The following is a 19,906-nucleotide window of genomic DNA, read 5'->3' as shown; positions in this document are numbered from 1 at the left end:
TCGTTTGTTATTTCCTTCTATGTTTCTCATTCTAACATTTTTTATCGTATTGCACAGGGACGAAAGCTTGACACACGTGTCTAAGGAAACCACATTGGTATAAGGGACTCTTCTTATTCCCTTTTTTCTTTTTGATGAACAATTATCCAAATAAGCCATTCCACATTGTTGATTTTCTTGGACTCGGATGTCACGCAGGTAGCTATAATCTCCCACGTGGTGAGGTAAATTGCTGCTGTAACCACATATGCTCGACTGACTTTTGTTGTTGATTTCATTCGTTTGTTATTTTCTTCAATGTTTCTCATTCTAACACTTTTCATCGTATTGCACAGGGACGAAAGCTTGACACGCGTGTCTAAGGAAACCACTTTGGTATAAGGGACTGTTCTTATTCCCTTCTTTTTGTTTAATGAACAATTATCCAAGTAAGCCATTCCACATTGTTGATTTTCTTGGACTCGGATGTCACGCAGGTAGCTATAATCTCCCACGTGGTAAGGTCAATTGCTGCTGTAACCACAAATGCACGACTGACTTCTGTTGTTGATTTCATTCGTTTGTTATTTTCTTCAATGTTTCTCATTCTAACACTTTTCATCGTATTGCACAGGGACGAAAGCTTGACACACGTGTCTAAGGAAACCACTTTGGTATAAGGGACTGTTCTTATTCCCTTCTTTTTGTTTAATGAACAATTATACAAGTAAGCCATTCCACATTGTTGATTTTCTTGGACTCGGATGTCACGCAGGTAGCTATAATCTCCCACGTGGTGAGGTAAATTGCTGCTGTAACCACATATGCTCGACTGACTTTTGTTGTTGATTTCATTCGTTTGTTATTTTCTTCAATGTTTCTCATTCTAACACTTTTCATCGTATTGCACAGGGACGAAAGCTTGACACACGTGTCCAAGGAAACCACTTTGGTATAAGGGACTGTTCTTATTCCCTTATTTTTGTTTAATGAACAATTATCCAAGTAAACCATTCCACATTGTTGATTTTCTTGGACTAGGATGTCACGCAGCTAGCTATAATCTCCCACGTGGTAAGGTCAATTGCTGCTGTAACCACAAATGCACGACTTACTTCTGTTGTTAATTTCATTTGTTTGTTATTTCCTTCTATGTTTCTCATTCTAACACTTTTCATCGTATTGCACAGGGACGAAAGCTTGACACACGTGTTTAAGGAAACCACTTTGGTATGAAGGACTGTTCTTATTCCCTTCTTTTTGTTTAATGAACAATTATCCAAGTAAGCCATTCCACATTGTTGATTTTCTTGGACTCGGATGTCACGCAGGTAGCTATAATCTCCCACGTGGTGAGGTAAATTGCTGCTGTAACCACAAATGCTCGACTGACTTCTGTTGTTGATTTCATTCGTTTGTTATTTTCTTCAATGTTTCTCATTCTAACACTTTTCATCGTATTGCACAGGGACGAAAGCTTGACACACGTGTCCAAGGAAACCACTTTGGTATAAGGGACTGTTCTTATTCCCTTTTTTCTTTTTGATGAACAATTATCCAAGTTAGCCATTCCACATTGTTGATTTTCTTGGACTAGGATGTCACGCAGCTAGCTATAATCTCCCACGTGGTAAGGTCAATTGCTGCTGTAACCACAAATGCACGACTGACTTCTGTTGTTAATTTCATTTGTTTGTTATTTCCTTCTATGTTTCTCATTCTAACACTTTTCATCGTATTGCACAGGGACGAAAGCTTGACACACGTGTCTGAGGAAACCACAAGGGTTTGTTCTCATTCCCTTTTTTCTTTTTGATGAACAATTATCCAAGTAAGCCATTCCACATTGTTGATTTTCTTGGACTCGGATGTCACGCAGGTAGCTATAATCTTCCACGTGGTAAGGTCAATTGCTGCTGTAACCACAAATGCTCGACTGACTTCTGTTGTTGATATCATTCGTTTGTTATTTTCTTCAATGTTTCTTATTCTAACACTTTTCATCGTTTTGCACAGGGACGAAAGCTTGACACACGTGTCTAAGGGAACAACTTTGGTATAAGGGACTGTTCTTTTTTTTTTTTGTTCAATCAACAATTATCCAAGTAGGCTATTCCACATTGTTGATTTTCTTGGACTCGGATGTCACGCAGGTAGCTATAATCCCCCATGTGGTAAGGTCAATTGCTGCTGTAACCACAAATGCACGACTGACTTCTGTTGTTGATTTCATTTGTTTGTTATTTCCTTCTATGTTTCTCATTCTAACACTTTTCATCGTATTGCACAGGAACGAAAGCTTGACACAGGTGTCTAAGGAAACCACTTTGGTATGAGGGACTGTTCTTATTCCCTTCTTTTTGTTTAATGAACAATTATCCAAGTAAGCCATTCCACATTGTTGATTTTCTTGGACTCGGATGTCACGCAGGTAGCTATAATCTCCCACGTGGTGAGGTAAATTGCTGCTGTAACCACATATGCTCGACTGACTTTTGTTGTTGATTTCATTCGTTTGTTATTTTCTTCAATGTTTCTCATTCTAACACTTTTCATCGTATTGCACAGGGACGAAAGCTTGACACACGTGTCCAAGGAAACCACTTTGGTATAAGGGACTGTTCTTATTCCCTTCTTTTTGTTTAATGAACAATTATCCAAGTAAACCATTCCACATTGTTGATTTTCTTGGACTAGGATGTCACGCAGCTAGCTATAATCTCCCACGTGGTAAGGTCAATTGCTGCTGTAACCACAAATGCACGACTTACTTCTGTTATTAATTTCATTTGTTTGTTATTTCCTTCTATGTTTCTCATTCTAACACTTTTCATCGTATTGCACAGGGACGAAAGCTTGACACACGTGTTTAAGGAAACCACTTTGGTATGAAGGACTGTTCTTATTCCCTTCTTTTTGTTTAATGAACAATTATCCAAGTAAGCCATTCCACATTGTTGATTTTCTTGGACTCGGATGTCACGCAGGTAGCTATAATCTCCCACGTGGTGAGGTAAATTGCTGCTGTAACCACAAATGCTCGACTGACTTCTGTTGTTGATTTCATTCGTTTGTTATTTTCTTCAATGTTTCTCATTCTAACACTTTTCATCGTATTGCACAGGGACGAAAGCTTGACACACGTGTCCAAGGAAACCACTTTGGTATAAGGGACTGTTCTTATTCCCTTTTTTCTTTTTGATGAACAATTATCCAAGTTAGCCATTCCACATTGTTGATTTTCTTGGACTAGGATGTCACGCAGCTAGCTATAATCTCCCACGTGGTAAGGTCAATTGCTGCTGTAACCACAAATGCACGACTGACTTCTGTTGTTAATTTCATTTGTTTGTTATTTCCTTCTATGTTTCTCATTCTAACACTTTTCATCGTATTGCACAGGGACGAAAGCTTGACACACGTGTCTGAGGAAACCACAAGGGTTTGTTCTCATTCCCTTTTTTCTTTTTGATGAACAATTATCCAAGTAAGCCATTCCACATTGTTGATTTTCTTGGACTCGGATGTCACGCAGGTAGCTATAATCTTCCACGTGGTAAGGTCAATTGCTGCTGTAACCACAAATGCTCGACTGACTTCTGTTGTTGATTTCATTCGTTTGTTATTTTCTTCAATGTTTCTTATTCTAACACTTTTCATCGTTTTGCACAGGGACGAAAGCTTGACACACGTGTCTAAGGAAACCACTTTGGTATAAGGGACTGTTCTCATTCCCTTCTTTTTGTTTAAAGAACAATTATCCAAGTAAGCCATTCCACATTGTTGATTTTCTTGGACTCGGATGTCACGCAGGTAGCTATAATCTCCCACGTGGTAAGGTCCATTGCTACTGTAACCACGAATGCACGATTGACTTCTGTTGTTGATTTCATTTGTTTGTTATTTCCTTCTATGTTTCTCATTCTAACACTTTTCATCGTATTGCACAGGGACGAAAGCTTGACACACGTGTCTAAGGAAACCACTTTGGTATGAGGGACTGTTCTTATTCCCTTCTTTTTGTTTAATGAACAATTATCCAAGTAAGCCATTCCACATTGTTGATTTTCTTGGACTCGGATGTCACGCAGGGAGCTATAATCTTCCACGTGGTAAGGTCAATTGCTGCTGTAACCACAAATGCACGACTGACTTCTGTTGTTGATTTCATTTGTTTGTTATTTCCTTCTATGTTTCTCATTCTAACACTTTTCATCGTATTGCACAGGGACGAAAGCTTGACACACGTGTCTAAGGAAACCACATTGGTATAAGGGACTGTTCTTATTCCCTTTTTTCATTTTGATGAACAATTATCCAAGTAAGCAATTCCACATTGTTGATTTTCTTGGACTACGATGTCACGCAGGTAGCTTTAATCTCCCACGTGTTAAGGTCAATTGCTGCTGTAACCACAAATGCACGAATGACTTCTGTTGTTGATTTCATTCGTTTGTTATTTTCTTCAATGTTTCTCATTTTAACACTTTTCATCGTATTGCACAGGGACGAAAGCTTGACACACGTGTCTAAGGAAACCAATTTGGTATAAGGGACTGTGCTTATTCCCTTCTTTTTGTTTGATGAACAATTATCAAAGTAAGCCATTCCACATTGTTGATTTTTTTAGACTCGGATGTCACGCAGGTAGCTATAATCTCCCACGTGGTAAGGTCAATTGCTGCTGTCACCACAAATGCACGACTGACTTCTGTTGTTGATTTCATTCGTTTGTTATTTTCTTCAATGTTTCTCATTCTAACACATTTCATTGTATTGCACAGGGACGAAAGCTTGACACACGTGTCTAAGGAAACCAATTTGGTATAAGGGACTGTGCTTATTCCCTTCTTTTTGTTTGATGAACAATTATCAAAGTAAGCCATTCCACATTGTTGATTTTCTTAGACTCGGATGTCACGCAGGTAGCTATAATCTCCCACGTGGTGAGGTCAATTGCTGCTGTAACCACAAATGCACGACTGACTTCTGTTGTTGATTTCATTCGTTTGTTATTTTCTTCAATGTTTCTCATTCTAACACTTTTCATCGTATTGCACAGGGACGAAAGCTTGACACACGTGTCTATGGAAACCACATCGGTATAAGGGACTGTTCTTATTCCATTCTTTCGGTATAATGATCAATTATCCAAGTAAGCCATTCCACATTGTTGATTTTCTTGGACTCGAATGTCACGCAGGTAGCTATAATCTCCCACGTGGTGAGGTCAATTGCTGCTGTAACCACAAATGCACGACTGACTTCTGTTGTTGATTTCATTTGTTTGTTATTTTCTTCAATGTTTCTCATTCTAACACTTTTCATCGTATTTCACAGGGACGAAAGCTTGACACACGTGTCTAAGGAAACCACATTGGTATGAGGGACTGTTCTTATTCCCTTTTTTCTTTTTGATGAACAATTATCCAAGTAAGCCATTCCACATTGTTGATTTTCTTGGACTAGGATTTCACGCAGCTAACTATAATCTCCCACGTGGTAAGGTCAATTGCTGCTGTAACCACAAATGCACGACTGACTTCTGTTGTTAATTTCATTTGTTTGTTATTTCCTTCTATGTTTCTCATTCTAACACTTTTCATCGTATTGCACAGGGACGAAAGCTTGACACACGTGTCTAAGGAAACCACAAGGGTTTGTTCTCATTCCCTTTTTTCTTTTGGATGAACAATTATCCAAGTAAGCCATTCCACATTGTTGATTTTCTTGGACTCGGATGTCACGCAGGTAGCTATAATCTCCCACGTGGTAAGGTCAATTGCTGCTGTAACCACAAATGCTCGACTGAATTCTCTTGTTGATTTCATTCGTTTGTTATTTTCTTCAATGTTTCTCATTCTAACACTTTTCATCGTATTGCACAGGGACGAAAGCTTGACACACGTGTCTAAGGAAACCACTTTGGTATAAGGGACTTTTCTTATTCCCTCCTTTTTGTTTAATGAACAATTATCCAAGTAAGCCATTCCACATTGTTGATTTTCTTGGACTCGGATGTCACGCAGGTAGCTATAATCTCTCACGTGGTAAGGTCCATTGCTGCTGTAACCACAAATGCACGACTGACTTCTGTTGTTGAGTTCATTTGTTTGTTATTTCCTTCTATGTTTCTCATTCTAACACTTTTCATCGTATTGCACAGGGACGAATGCTTGACACATGTGTCTAAGGAAACCACATCGGTATAAGGGACTGTTCTTATTCCTTTCTTTCGGTATAATGATCAATTATCCAAGTAAGCCATTCCACATTGTTGATTTTCTTGGACTCGGATGACTTGCAGGGAGCTATAACCTCCCACGTGGTTAGGTCAATTGCTGCTGTAACCACAAATGCACGACTGACTTCTGTTGTTGATTTCATTCGTTTGTTATTTTCTTCAATGTTTCACATTCTAATACTTTTCATCGTATTGCACAGGGACGAAAGCTTGACACACGTGTCTAAGGAAACCACTTTGGTATAAGGGACTGTTCTTAGTCCCTCCTTTTTGTTTAATGAACAATTATCCAAGTAAGCCATTCCACATTGTTGATTTTCTTGGACTCGGATGTCACGCAGGTAGCTATAATCTCTCACGTGGTAAGGTCCATTGCTGCTGTAACCACAAATGCACGACTGACTTCTGTTGTTGATTTCATTCGTTTGTTATTTTCTTCAATGTTTCTCATTCTAACACTTTTCATTGTATTGCACAGGGACGAAAGCTTGACACACGTGTCTAAGGAAACCAATTTGGTATAAGGGACTGTGCTTATTCCCTTCTTTTTGTTTGATGAACAATTATCGAAGTAAGCCATTCCACATTGTTGATTTTCTTGGACTCGGATGTCACGCAGGTAGCTATAATCTCTCACGTGGTAAGGTCCATTGCTGCTGTAACCACAAATGCACGACTGACTTCTGTTGTTGATTTCATTCGTTTGTTATTTTCTTCAATGTTTCTCATTCTAACACTTTTCATCGTATTGCACAGGGACGAAAGCTTGACACACGTGTCTGAGGAAACCACAAGGGTTTGTTCTCATTCCCTTTTTTCTTTTTGATGAACAATTATCCAAGTAAGCCATTCCACATTGTTGATTTTCTTGGACTCGGATGTCACGCAGGTAGCTATAATCTTCCACGTGGTAAGGTCAATTGCTGCTGTAACCACAAATGCTCGACTGACTTCTGTTGTTGATTTCATTCGTTTGTTATTTTCTTCAATGTTTCTTATTCTAACACTTTTCATCGTTTTGCACAGGGACGAAAGCTTGACACACGTGTCTAAGGAAACCACTTTGGTATAAGGGACTGTTCTCATTCCCTTCTTTTTGTTTAAAGAACAATTATCCAAGTAAGCCATTCCACATTGTTGATTTTCTTGGACTCGGATGTCACGCAGGTAGCTATAATCTCCCACGTGGTAAGGTCCATTGCTACTGTAACCACGAATGCACGATTGACTTCTGTTGTTGATTTCATTTGTTTGTTATTTCCTTCTATGTTTCTCATTCTAACACTTTTCATCGTATTGCACAGGGACGAAAGCTTGACACACGTGTCTAAGGAAACCACTTTGGTATGAGGGACTGTTCTTATTCCCTTCTTTTTGTTTAATGAACAATTATCCAAGTAAGCCATTCCACATTGTTGATTTTCTTGGACTCGGATGTCACGCAGGGAGCTATAATCTTCCACGTGGTAAGGTCAATTGCTGCTGTAACCACAAATGCACGACTGACTTCTGTTGTTGATTTCATTTGTTTGTTATTTCCTTCTATGTTTCTCATTCTAACACTTTTCATCGTATTGCACAGGGACGAAAGCTTGACACACGTGTCTAAGGAAACCACATTGGTATAAGGGACTGTTCTTATTCCCTTTTTTCATTTTGATGAACAATTATCCAAGTAAGCAATTCCACATTGTTGATTTTCTTGGACTACGATGTCACGCAGGTAGCTTTAATCTCCCACGTGTTAAGGTCAATTGCTGCTGTAACCACAAATGCACGAATGACTTCTGTTGTTGATTTCATTCGTTTGTTATTTTCTTCAATGTTTCTCATTCTAACACTTTTCATCGTATTGCACAGGGACGAAAGCTTGACACACGTGTCTAAGGAAACCAATTTGGTATAAGGGACTGTGCTTATTCCCTTCTTTTTGTTTGATGAACAATTATCAAAGTAAGCCATTCCACATTGTTGATTTTCTTAGACTCGGATGTCACGCAGGAAGCTATAATCTCCCACGTGGTAAGGTCAATTGCTGCTGTAACCACAAATGCACGACTGACTTCTGTTGTTGATTTCATTCGTTTGTTATTTTCTTCAATGTTTCTCATTCTAACACATTTCATTGTATTGCACAGGGACGAAAGCTTGACACACGTGTCTAAGGAAACCAATTTGGTATAAGGGACTGTGCTTATTCCCTTCTTTTTGTTTGATGAACAATTATCAAAGTAAGCCATTCCACATTGTTGATTTTCTTAGACTCGGATGTCACGCAGGTAGCTATAATCTCCCACGTGGTGAGGTCAATTGCTGCTGTAACCACAAATGCACGACTGACTTCTGTTGTTGATTTCATTCGTTTGTTATTTTCTTCAATGTTTCTCATTCTAACACTTTTCATCGTATTGCACAGGGACGAAAGCTTGACACACGTGTCTATGGAAACCACATCGGTATAAGGGACTGTTCTTATTCCATTCTTTCGGTATAATGATCAATTATCCAAGTAAGCCATTCCACATTGTTGATTTTCTTGGACTCGAATGTCACGCAGGTAGCTATAATCTCCCACGTGGTGAGGTCAATTGCTGCTGTAACCACAAATGCACGACTGACTTCTGTTGTTGATTTCATTTGTTTGTTATTTTCTTCAATGTTTCTCATTCTAACACTTTTCATCGTATTTCACAGGGACGAAAGCTTGACACACGTGTCTAAGGAAACCACATTGGTATGAGGGACTGTTCTTATTCCCTTTTTTCTTTTTGATGAACAATTATCCAAGTAAGCCATTCCACATTGTTGATTTTCTTGGACTAGGATTTCACGCAGCTAACTATAATCTCCCACGTGGTAAGGTCAATTGCTGCTGTAACCACAAATGCACGACTGACTTCTGTTGTTAATTTCATTTGTTTGTTATTTCCTTCTATGTTTCTCATTCTAACACTTTTCATCGTATTGCACAGGGACGAAAGCTTGACACACGTGTCTAAGGAAACCACAAGGGTTTGTTCTCATTCCCTTTTTTCTTTTGGATGAACAATTATCCAAGTAAGCCATTCCACATTGTTGATTTTCTTGGACTCGGATGTCACGCAGGTAGCTATAATCTCCCACGTGGTAAGGTCAATTGCTGCTGTAACCACAAATGCTCGACTGAATTCTCTTGTTGATTTCATTCGTTTGTTATTTTCTTCAATGTTTCTCATTCTAACACTTTTCATCGTATTGCACAGGGACGAAAGCTTGACACACGTGTCTAAGGAAACCACTTTGGTATAAGGGACTTTTCTTATTCCCTCCTTTTTGTTTAATGAACAATTATCCAAGTAAGCCATTCCACATTGTTGATTTTCTTGGACTCGGATGTCACGCAGGTAGCTATAATCTCTCACGTGGTAAGGTCCATTGCTGCTGTAACCACAAATGCACGACTGACTTCTGTTGTTGAGTTCATTTGTTTGTTATTTCCTTCTATGTTTCTCATTCTAACACTTTTCATCGTATTGCACAGGGACGAATGCTTGACACATGTGTCTAAGGAAACCACATCGGTATAAGGGACTGTTCTTATTCCTTTCTTTCGGTATAATGATCAATTATCCAAGTAAGCCATTCCACATTGTTGATTTTCTTGGACTCGGATGACTTGCAGGGAGCTATAACCTCCCACGTGGTTAGGTCAATTGCTGCTGTAACCACAAATGCACGACTGACTTCTGTTGTTGATTTCATTCGTTTGTTATTTTCTTCAATGTTTCACATTCTAATACTTTTCATCGTATTGCACAGGGACGAAAGCTTGACACACGTGTCTAAGGAAACCACTTTGGTATAAGGGACTGTTCTTAGTCCCTCCTTTTTGTTTAATGAACAATTATCCAAGTAAGCCATTCCACATTGTTGATTTTCTTGGACTCGGATGTCACGCAGGTAGCTATAATCTCTCACGTGGTAAGGTCCATTGCTGCTGTAACCACAAATGCACGACTGACTTCTGTTGTTGATTTCATTCGTTTGTTATTTTCTTCAATGTTTCTCATTCTAACACTTTTCATTGTATTGCACAGGGACGAAAGCTTGACACACGTGTCTAAGGAAACCAATTTGGTATAAGGGACTGTGCTTATTCCCTTCTTTTTGTTTGATGAACAATTATCGAAGTAAGCCATTCCACATTGTTGATTTTCTTGGACTCGGATGTCACGCAGGTAGCTATAATCTCTCACGTGGTAAGGTCCATTGCTGCTGTAACCACAAATGCACGACTGACTTCTGTTGTTGATTTCATTCGTTTGTTATTTTCTTCAATGTTTCTCATTCTAACACTTTTCATTGTATTGCACAGGGACGAAAGCTTGACACACGTGTCCAAGGAAACCAATTTGGTATAAGGGACTGTGCTTATTCCCTTCTTTTTGTTTGATGAACAATTATCAAAGTAAGCCATTCCACATTGTTGATTTTCTTAGACTCGGATGTCACGCAGGTAGCTATAATCTCCCACGTGGTGAGGTCAATTGCTGCTGTAAACACAAATGCACGACTGACTTCTGTTGTTGATTTCATTCGTTTGTTATTTTCTTCAATGTTTCTCATTCTAACACTTTTCATCGTATTGCACAGGGACGAAAGCTTGACACACGTGTCTATGGAAACCACATCGGTATAAGGGACACTTCTTATTCCATTCTTTCGGTATAATGATCAATTATCCAAGTAAGCCATTCCACATTGTTGATTTTCTTGGACTCGAATGTCACGCAGGTAGCTATAATCTCCCACGTGGTGAGGTCAATTGCTGCTGTAACCACAAATGCACGACTGACTTCTGTTGTTGATTTCATTTGTTTGTTATTTCCTTCAATGTTCCTCATTCTAACTCTTTTCATCGTATTACACAGGGACGAAAGCTTGACTTTCGTGTCTAAGGAAGCCACATTGGTATGAGGGACTGTTCTTATTCCCTTTTTTCTTTTTGATGAACAATTATCCAAGTAAGCCATTCCACATTGTTGATTTTCTTGGAGTCGGATGTCACGCAGGTAGCTATAATCTCTCACGTGGTAAGGTCCATTGCTGCTGTAACCACAAATGCACGACTGACTTCTGTTGTTGAGTTCATTTGTTTGTTATTTCCTTCTATATTTCTCATTCTAACACTTTTCATCGTATTGCACAGGGACGAATGCTTGACACATGTGTCTAAGGAAACCACTTTGGTATGAGGGACTGTTCTTATTCCCTTCTTTTTGTTTAATGAACAATTATCCAAGTAAGCCATTCCACATTGTTGATTTTCTTCGACTCGGATGTCTTGCAGGGAGCTATAACCTCCCACGTGGTTAGGTCAATTGCTGCTGTAACCACAAATGCACGACTGACTTCTGTTGTTGATTTCATTCGTTTGTTATTTTCTTCAATGTTTCACATTCTAATACTTTTCATCGTATTGCACAGGGACGAAAGCTTGACACACGTGTCTAAGGAAACCACTTTGGTATAAGGGACTGTGCTTATTTCCTTCTTTTTGTTCAATGAACAATTATCTAAGTAAGCCATTCCACATTGTTGATTTTCTTGGACTACGATGTCAGGCAGGTAGCTATAATCTCCCACGTGTAAAGGTCAATTGCTGCTGTAACCACAAATGCACGACTGACTTCTGTTGTTGATTTCATTCGTTTGTTATTTTCTTCAATGTTTTTCATTCTAACACTTCTCATCGTATTGCACAGGGACGAAAGCTTGACACACGTGTCTAAAGAAATCACATTGGTATAAGGGTCTGTTCTTATTCCCTTCTTTTTGTTTAATTAACAATTATCCAAGTAAGCCATTCCACATTGTTTATTTTCTTGGACTCGGATGACACACGGGTAGCTATAATCTCCCACGTGGTAAGGTCATTTGCTGCTGTTTGTGCTGTTTTGAAATAAGATACTTTCCATTCGGGGTATAATACATGGTTGAGGTTTGATGACTCTAAAATAAACAGAGTTACGGAAGAAGATGTTCTTAAACGTCAAGGAGATAGAGTTCCTTATTTATTATTTCATAGAAGGAGTGATACGGTGTAACGTGTAAAGATTCATTGATATAGTTGTTAATTTGTACAGATTAGATTTAAGGCTGCTGAACATTGTGATATTTTTCTGTTGTTTCATGAGTAATGCCATGTATTGTATTTCGGGAGAATATGATAAATTGACTTTACAATGTTATATATATGTATATGTATATAAAAAATGAATATTATATTTTGATGAACGAACTTTGTATAAATGTAAAATTTTGTCTGTTTTTTTTTAAGAAATTTCTTTTTCTGAAACTTAAATTAAATTTTGCAAGAACTACGATCTCAGAAGGAAAAAAAGATCGTCTTCGTGAAAATTCCAATAAACCATAAACAGTATTAGCTATTTCAGGACTTTGGACTCTTTATTCTTTTTTCTTTCCTCTTGAAATCAGGTGAATTTCGCTCAATGTGATAAAAAAAAACTTGACCAAACTTTCTAATTTTCCCCTGTGTTCAGCGGCGCTACGTTCCCCTACTTCTGTAACCTAGATAAATGAGGATAATTTGGAAGATCGTACCTCATGCACTCGAATCATGTAATTTTTTTCGTTTCACAAAAATCACAAATATACCAGTCATGAACTCTGAATCAACCTATATCTATAATGACCCAAAACAAAACACTCATTAATTTCCGTTTTATAACCTTTTATTCCTCTTCCTGGGTCAGAACAATTTTTTTGGAGAATTCTCGTCTCTGATTACTATGAAATTTCTTTTTTCTATTGGTCCTCTGATTCACTTGAAAACCAAAACTTAGTTGAATAATTACTCAAAAAAAAGTTCTGTCCAAGGTCAGATTGAATTTCTTTGAATTTTATTATCCTGGATATTAGACATGAGAACTCAGAATATATTGAATTTCTCTCTCACTACAGTTAAAGGTCTGTGCCTATAATTTACATCTGGTGTACGCTAATAGTTTCGATTGTCTGGAATACCAACTATTCAATGGCATAGGCCTCGATTTGGTAACATTTGGATGTTCCACCATTTACTAATGTACATGCCTAAAACCTCTAGAATTTGCTTCTGAATGAGGATTGGTCAAGTCTATCCAATTCTTTTTCATTTCAAGAACTCAGATTTAAAAAAATTGAAAAATTCGTCGTTTCGCAATTCAGAATCAAACAATAATTGACCAATGAAATAGAGTAATGTCTAGAAATGACAATGCATATGAAATATGAAAGCAAGGTTTCAAATGAATGAACTCTGCAATCGATTAAAAAGACGGCATTAAATTTCGAATGTAGAATCTTATATTGTCATTATTAGAACTCTTTATTGCTAAATTCATATGTTGGAATCTTATATTCAATTTTTATATTTTTTTATTTATAAAATTCCAATTCTATTCATGTTTCTTCGGACGAATACCAGTTTCTACTATGAAATGAATAATTACAATTCAATTGTATTTATCAATTTCAACATATGTGATCTCCAATTTCAATATCTCTTTTCAATTATTCCTGAAAAGTGATCATTCAAACTTTCATTCGTAACTTCACAAATAATTAATTACTCAACTATCTAATCATCATCAGTGAATAGTAACGAATATTCATAAATATGAACTACTCACTGAATAGAAAACTATTCACTGAATAGCTAGAAGGCTAATTTCTTAGAGTATATTCTATGTTCTAAAATAAATTTCATAGAAAACTTCAAAAAGGATGAAAGTGTGGCGGCTTCTCATAAAGCTTCACATAGCAACAATAAACACAGCATTCGGTAGCCTAGACGTTAAGAGGTAGACTCACTCACCGAGATGCGACAAGGTGCCGGGTTCAAGTCCCGGCGGCTCCCGATAAAAATAAATTCCCCAAGCGTCTGTGACACGGCACACACAATTATACCAAAGTCACACTGATGAGTCCGGTGTGTGTGCCAGGGACGAAACGCATAAGTAGGCATATGTGCTATCCAACAAAAGTATGTTCGCTTTCTTGGGTTGGCAGATCGAATGTCCGTATTATCGGGAACAGAAAATAATCTCGGAAATTTGTACTTTGGTTGGGAGACACAAAAATAATATTAAAGTAAATATTATAATTTAACATAATTGTTATATTCCGCTAAAGATCGAAATGTCGAAATATCAACAGAAAATGGTTTTCTCATTACCTATGTTATAATTATCAACAGAATTTAATATTTTTTTTTCATCTTGCCACATCTATCAGAATCAATTATAACCATATATAAGGGGTACATTTGTATTTATCTATGAATATAACCACGCTTAAAATGAAACCACGGAATGCAGATTACAGAAATCACAAGATACAAATATACTCTCTAGCTACACTAAAGCCTTCTATTTATCCTGTCCGCTGGACACTTTTTCAATGCGAACTGTGGACCATAGATTAAAATAAAATTAAGCTGGAAATGAAGAAACGAAATACAGATAATTTTGTGGGATTGGAATTTTTTATTTCGAGCACAGTTTGGAAACTATTTGTTTAAAAATTATTATTATTATTATTATATATATTATTATTGAAATTTAATATGAGGCGCACGCGCACTTCTATATTCTACCTAATAGACTAAGGGCCAGTTGCACCATTTGCCTAAACATTAATTACAAATTTAAACGTTGATTACTCTATGATTTCTCAAGAGAAATCAGAAATTAATCAATGTTTAAATTTAAATCAATGTTTAGGCAAATGGTGCAACTGGCCCCTAATATAAGGTATATGGCTCGACCTGTACATAGTTAAGAAGAAGAAAAATATTCTAGGTTCGTCAACCATGCCGGGTTGACAAATTGTAAGTAACCTCAGTTTAGCGAACATTCTTCAAAGAGTTACTTTATAAACAGTTGTTGAAGTGATATTTCTAGTGGAAAGTTTCATGTTTGAATAGAAAATTGTTTGAATATGGAGGTAATTTTTTTAATACTAGCTTAGGGTTGTTTTAATTTATTCGAATATTTTCAAATATCAGTTATATTTCATGTAGTTAATTTTTTTTTATTGGTTTATGGATTTTCAACCATCATAACAAAAAATTTATTACAATTCATGAAATTTCGACTTTTTAGTTTGTTTTCATGTTTTCTGGAAGTCATAGACTACTCCATTCAATGAGAAATTGCAGTTTTCCTTAGTTGAAGTTTTTCCTCGAAATCTCCTTAAGTATAGAATTTGCTTGAGACCCCTCTCTTTTTATATCTACGTAAAATTGACTGAATGAACAAAAAAATATGCGGCGCACGCGCACTTCTATATTTTACCCAATAGACAAAGGGCCAGTTGCACCATTTGCCTAAACATTAATTAAAAATTCAAACGTTGATTACTCTATGATTTCTCGAAAGAAATCAGAAATAAATCAATGTTTAAATTTTAATCAATGTTTAGGCAAATGGTGCAACTTGCCCCTAATATTAGGTATATGGCTCGACCTGTACATAGTTAAGAAGAAGAAAAGTATTCTATGTTCGTCAACCATGCCGGGTTGACAAATTGTAAGTAACCTCAGTTTAGCGAACATTCTTCAAAGAGTTACTTTATAAACAGTTGTTGAAGTGATATTTCTAGTGGAAAGTTTCATGTTTAAATAGTTAATTGTTTGAATATGGAAATAATATGAATATATGAATATGAATATATATAATATAATATATGAATATGAATATGGAATAATTGTGCTCGAAATAAAAAATTCCAATCCCACAAAATTATCTGTATTTCGTTTCTTCATTTCCAGCTTAATTTTATTGTAATCTATGGTCCACAGTTCGCATTGAAAAAGTGTCCAGCGGACAGGATAAATAGATGGCGCTAGTGTAGCTAGGGGTATATTCGTATTTTGTGGTTTCTGTGATCTGCATTCCGTGGTTTCATTTTAAGCGTGGTTATATTCATAGATAAATACAAATGTACCCCTTATATATGGTTATAATTGATTCTGATAGATGTGGCAAGCTGAAAAATAAATATTAAATTCTGTTGATAATTATAACATAGGTAATGAGAAAACCATTTTCTGTTGATATTTCGACATTTGGATCTTCAGCGGAATATAACAATTATGTTAAATTATTATATTTACTTTAATATTATTTTTGTGTCTCCCGACCAATGTACAAATTTCCGAAATTATTTTTTGTTCCCGATAATAGGGACATTCGATCTGCCAACCCAAGAAAGCGAACATACTTTTGTTGGATAGCACATATGCCTACTTATGCGTTTCGTCCCTGGCACACACACCGGACTCATCAGTGTGACTTTGGTATAATTGTGTGTGCCGTGTCACAGACGCTTGGGGAATTTATTATTATCTGAAGCCGCCGGGACTCGAACCCGGCACCTTGTCGCATCTCGGTGAGTGAGTCTACCTCTTAACGTCTAGGCTACCGAATGCTGTGTTTATTGTTGCTATGTGGAGCTTCATGAGAAGCCGCCACACTTTCATCCTTTTTGAATTTTTTTATGAAATTTACCTTAGAACATAGAATATACTCTAAGAAATTAGCCTTCTAGCTATTCAGTGAATAGTTTTCTATTCAGTGAGTAGTTGATATTTATGAATATTCGTTACTATACACTGATGATGATTAGATAGTTGAGTAATTAATCATTTGTGAAGTTAAGAATGAAAGTTTGAATTATCACTCTTCAGGAATAATTGAAAGAAGATATTGAAATTGGAGATCACATATGTTGAAATTGATAGATACAATTGAATTGTAATTATTCATTTCACAGTAGAAACTGGTATTCGTCCAAAGAAACATGAATAGAATTGGGATTTTATAAATAAAAAAATATAAAAATTGAATATGAGATTCTAACATATGAATTTAGCAATAAAGAGTTCTAATAATAACAATATGAGATTCTACATTTGAAATTTAATGCCGTCTTTTTAATCGATTGCAGAGTTTATTCATTTGAAACCTTGCTTTCATATTTCATATGCATTGTCATTCCTAGACATTACTCTATTTCATTGGTCAGTTATTGTTTGATTCTGAATTGCGAAACGACGAATTTTTCTATTCTTTTAAATCTGAGGTCTAAAAATGTAAGAGAAATGAATAGACTTGACCAATCCCTATTCAGAAGCAAATTCTAGAGGTTTTAGGCATGTACATTAGTAAATGGTGGAACATCCAAAATGTTACCAAATCGAGGCCTATGCCATTGAATAGTTGGTATCCCAGACAATCGAAACTACTAGCGTACACCAGATGTAAATTATAAGCACAGACCTTTAACTGTAGTAAGAGAGAAATTCAATATATTCTGAGTTTTCATGTCTAATATCCAGGATAATAAAATTTGAAGAAATCCAATCGGACCTTGAACAGAACTTTTTTTTGAGTAATTATTCAACTAAGTTTTGATTTTCAAGTGAATTAGAGGACCAATAGAAAAAAGAAATTTTATAGTAATCAGAGACGAGAATTCTCCAAAAAAATTGTTCTGACCCAGGAAAAGGAATAATAGGTTATAAAACGAAAATTAATGAGTGTTTTGTTTTGGGTCATTATAGATATAGGTTAATTCAGAGTTCATGACTGGTATATTTGTGATTTTTGTGAAACAAAAAAAAATTACATGATTCGAGTGCATGAGGTACGATCTTCCAAAATATCCTCATTTATCTAGGTTACAGAAGAAGGAGAACGTAGCGCCGCTGAACACAGGGGAAAATTATAAAGTTTGGTCAAGTTTTTTTTTATTACATTGAGCGAAATTCACCTGATTTCAAGAGCAAAGAAAAAGGAATAAAGAGTCCAAAGTCCTGAAATAGATAATACTGTTTATGGTTGATTGGAATTTTCACGAAGACGATCTTTTTTTCCTTCTGAGATAATAGTTCTTGCAAAAATTTAAATTAAGTTTTAGGAAAAGAAAGTTCTTCAAAAAAAACAAACAAAATTTTACATTTATACAAAAATCGTTTATTAAAATATAATATTCATTTTTTATATACATATACATATACATATATATATAACATTGTAAAGTCAATTTATCATATTCTCCCGAAATACAATACATGGCATTACTCATGAAACAACAGAAAAATATTACAATGTTCAGCATCCTTGAATCTAATCTGTACAAATTAACAACTATATCAATGAATCTTTACACTTCACACCGTATCACTCCTTCGATAAAATAATAAATAAGGAACTCTATCGCCTTGACGTTTAAGAACATCTTCTTCCGTAACTCTGTTTATTTTAGAGTCATCAAACCTCAACCATGTATTATACCCCGAATGGAAAGTATCTGCTATATAATGCCCATAGCTGGCCTCCTTTCCTACATGGTATACTACAGATATTAATTTATATTGTCTCTCCGCTGAAGTATTCGTCCTTCCAGATAATATTTTAGAATCAATCTGCAGATTGATGGGAAATTCTATAGTCTTCATTATTTTAGTGCAGCCATTCATTCTGTATTCGAAGCATTTCAAATGTAATACTAAAACTACAGGCAACTTCTCTATCATCACTTGCTGCCATGCTTCAACCGTTTCTTTCATTTCGATGATGTCAGACCCTTTAGTTTGTTCTTGGTTGTGAGGCCCTTTAATGCTTCAGCTATGTTATTTGCTTTCTTAATATTTAATGGCAATGTTAGGAATGGTTCAATATTTTCTGAAGTTTCGTCTCCGGTTTTATGGATTCTTGAACAGAGAAGTCCTCCGAATATATCACTAATCGGTGTCTTGTCCATTTGTATTTCTCTTGTTACATTCCCTTCGTTCCTAGGACCAATAACTTTCCAATCATCCACATCTATTTTCACTTCTTCTTTAGCTGCTTGAATATTTTCGTCATGGCTAATCAATTTCATTATTCCCATCATTTCATCATTGAGTCCATTCAACAGAAGGCCCAAGAATTCTTCGGCGTCTTCTTGTCGGCCTTCAACAAGGAGAGAATCGCTACGTGTTCCGTTTAGCATCGTATAAAACGATGAGGCCTCAAACGAATTGCCATTGTCTATATTGACGAAAGTTTGCTTCTTGTTTTTCTCTTTTAAACGTGACTTGCGTCTTACATTGGGCAGATTATCGAAGTTATTCATAAATTTACACCTGGAATAGTTGAATAATGAAAATACATATATAAAATTGTTATTCAATCAAAGTTGCAAATTATATTAATTTATACTTACATATTTTCACTCATTGTTATTGATTTCAGTGCATTATTGTGAGTGAAATTCTCTGATAGCCGTTTGAGGAGATTACAAAGTGGTGGGCAAGCAAGTAAGGCTTGATATATTGAGTTTATATAACGAAAGTTACTTTTGTTTCGTAAACCCCTGGGTTTAAAACTGGTTTGGGTCCCATCAATTCTATAGTTCTTGAGAAATTCTGAAAATTAAAAAATATTACTAACCATGATAGAAACTTGAATTTTCACTGATATTTGTAGGTGAAAACCGAAGCATTCCACTTTTCATCAAGTAAAATGGGTTCAACTAAGTAAAATAATTATCTACTGTAGATGTAAGCAAATTGTTAGTTGAAAGTAAGATAAATATATAAAAAAAGATATGGTTTTGAACTCACCTCCTAACATATGAGTGGCTGAATCTATT

The sequence above is a fragment of the Harmonia axyridis genome, chromosome 2 (assembly GCF_914767665.1).
Source record: "Harmonia axyridis chromosome 2, icHarAxyr1.1, whole genome shotgun sequence".
Classification (NCBI taxonomy): domain Eukaryota; kingdom Metazoa; phylum Arthropoda; class Insecta; order Coleoptera; family Coccinellidae; genus Harmonia; species Harmonia axyridis.
The sequence above is the reverse complement of the archived record's forward strand: the minus strand, read 5'-3'. Positions refer to the sequence as shown.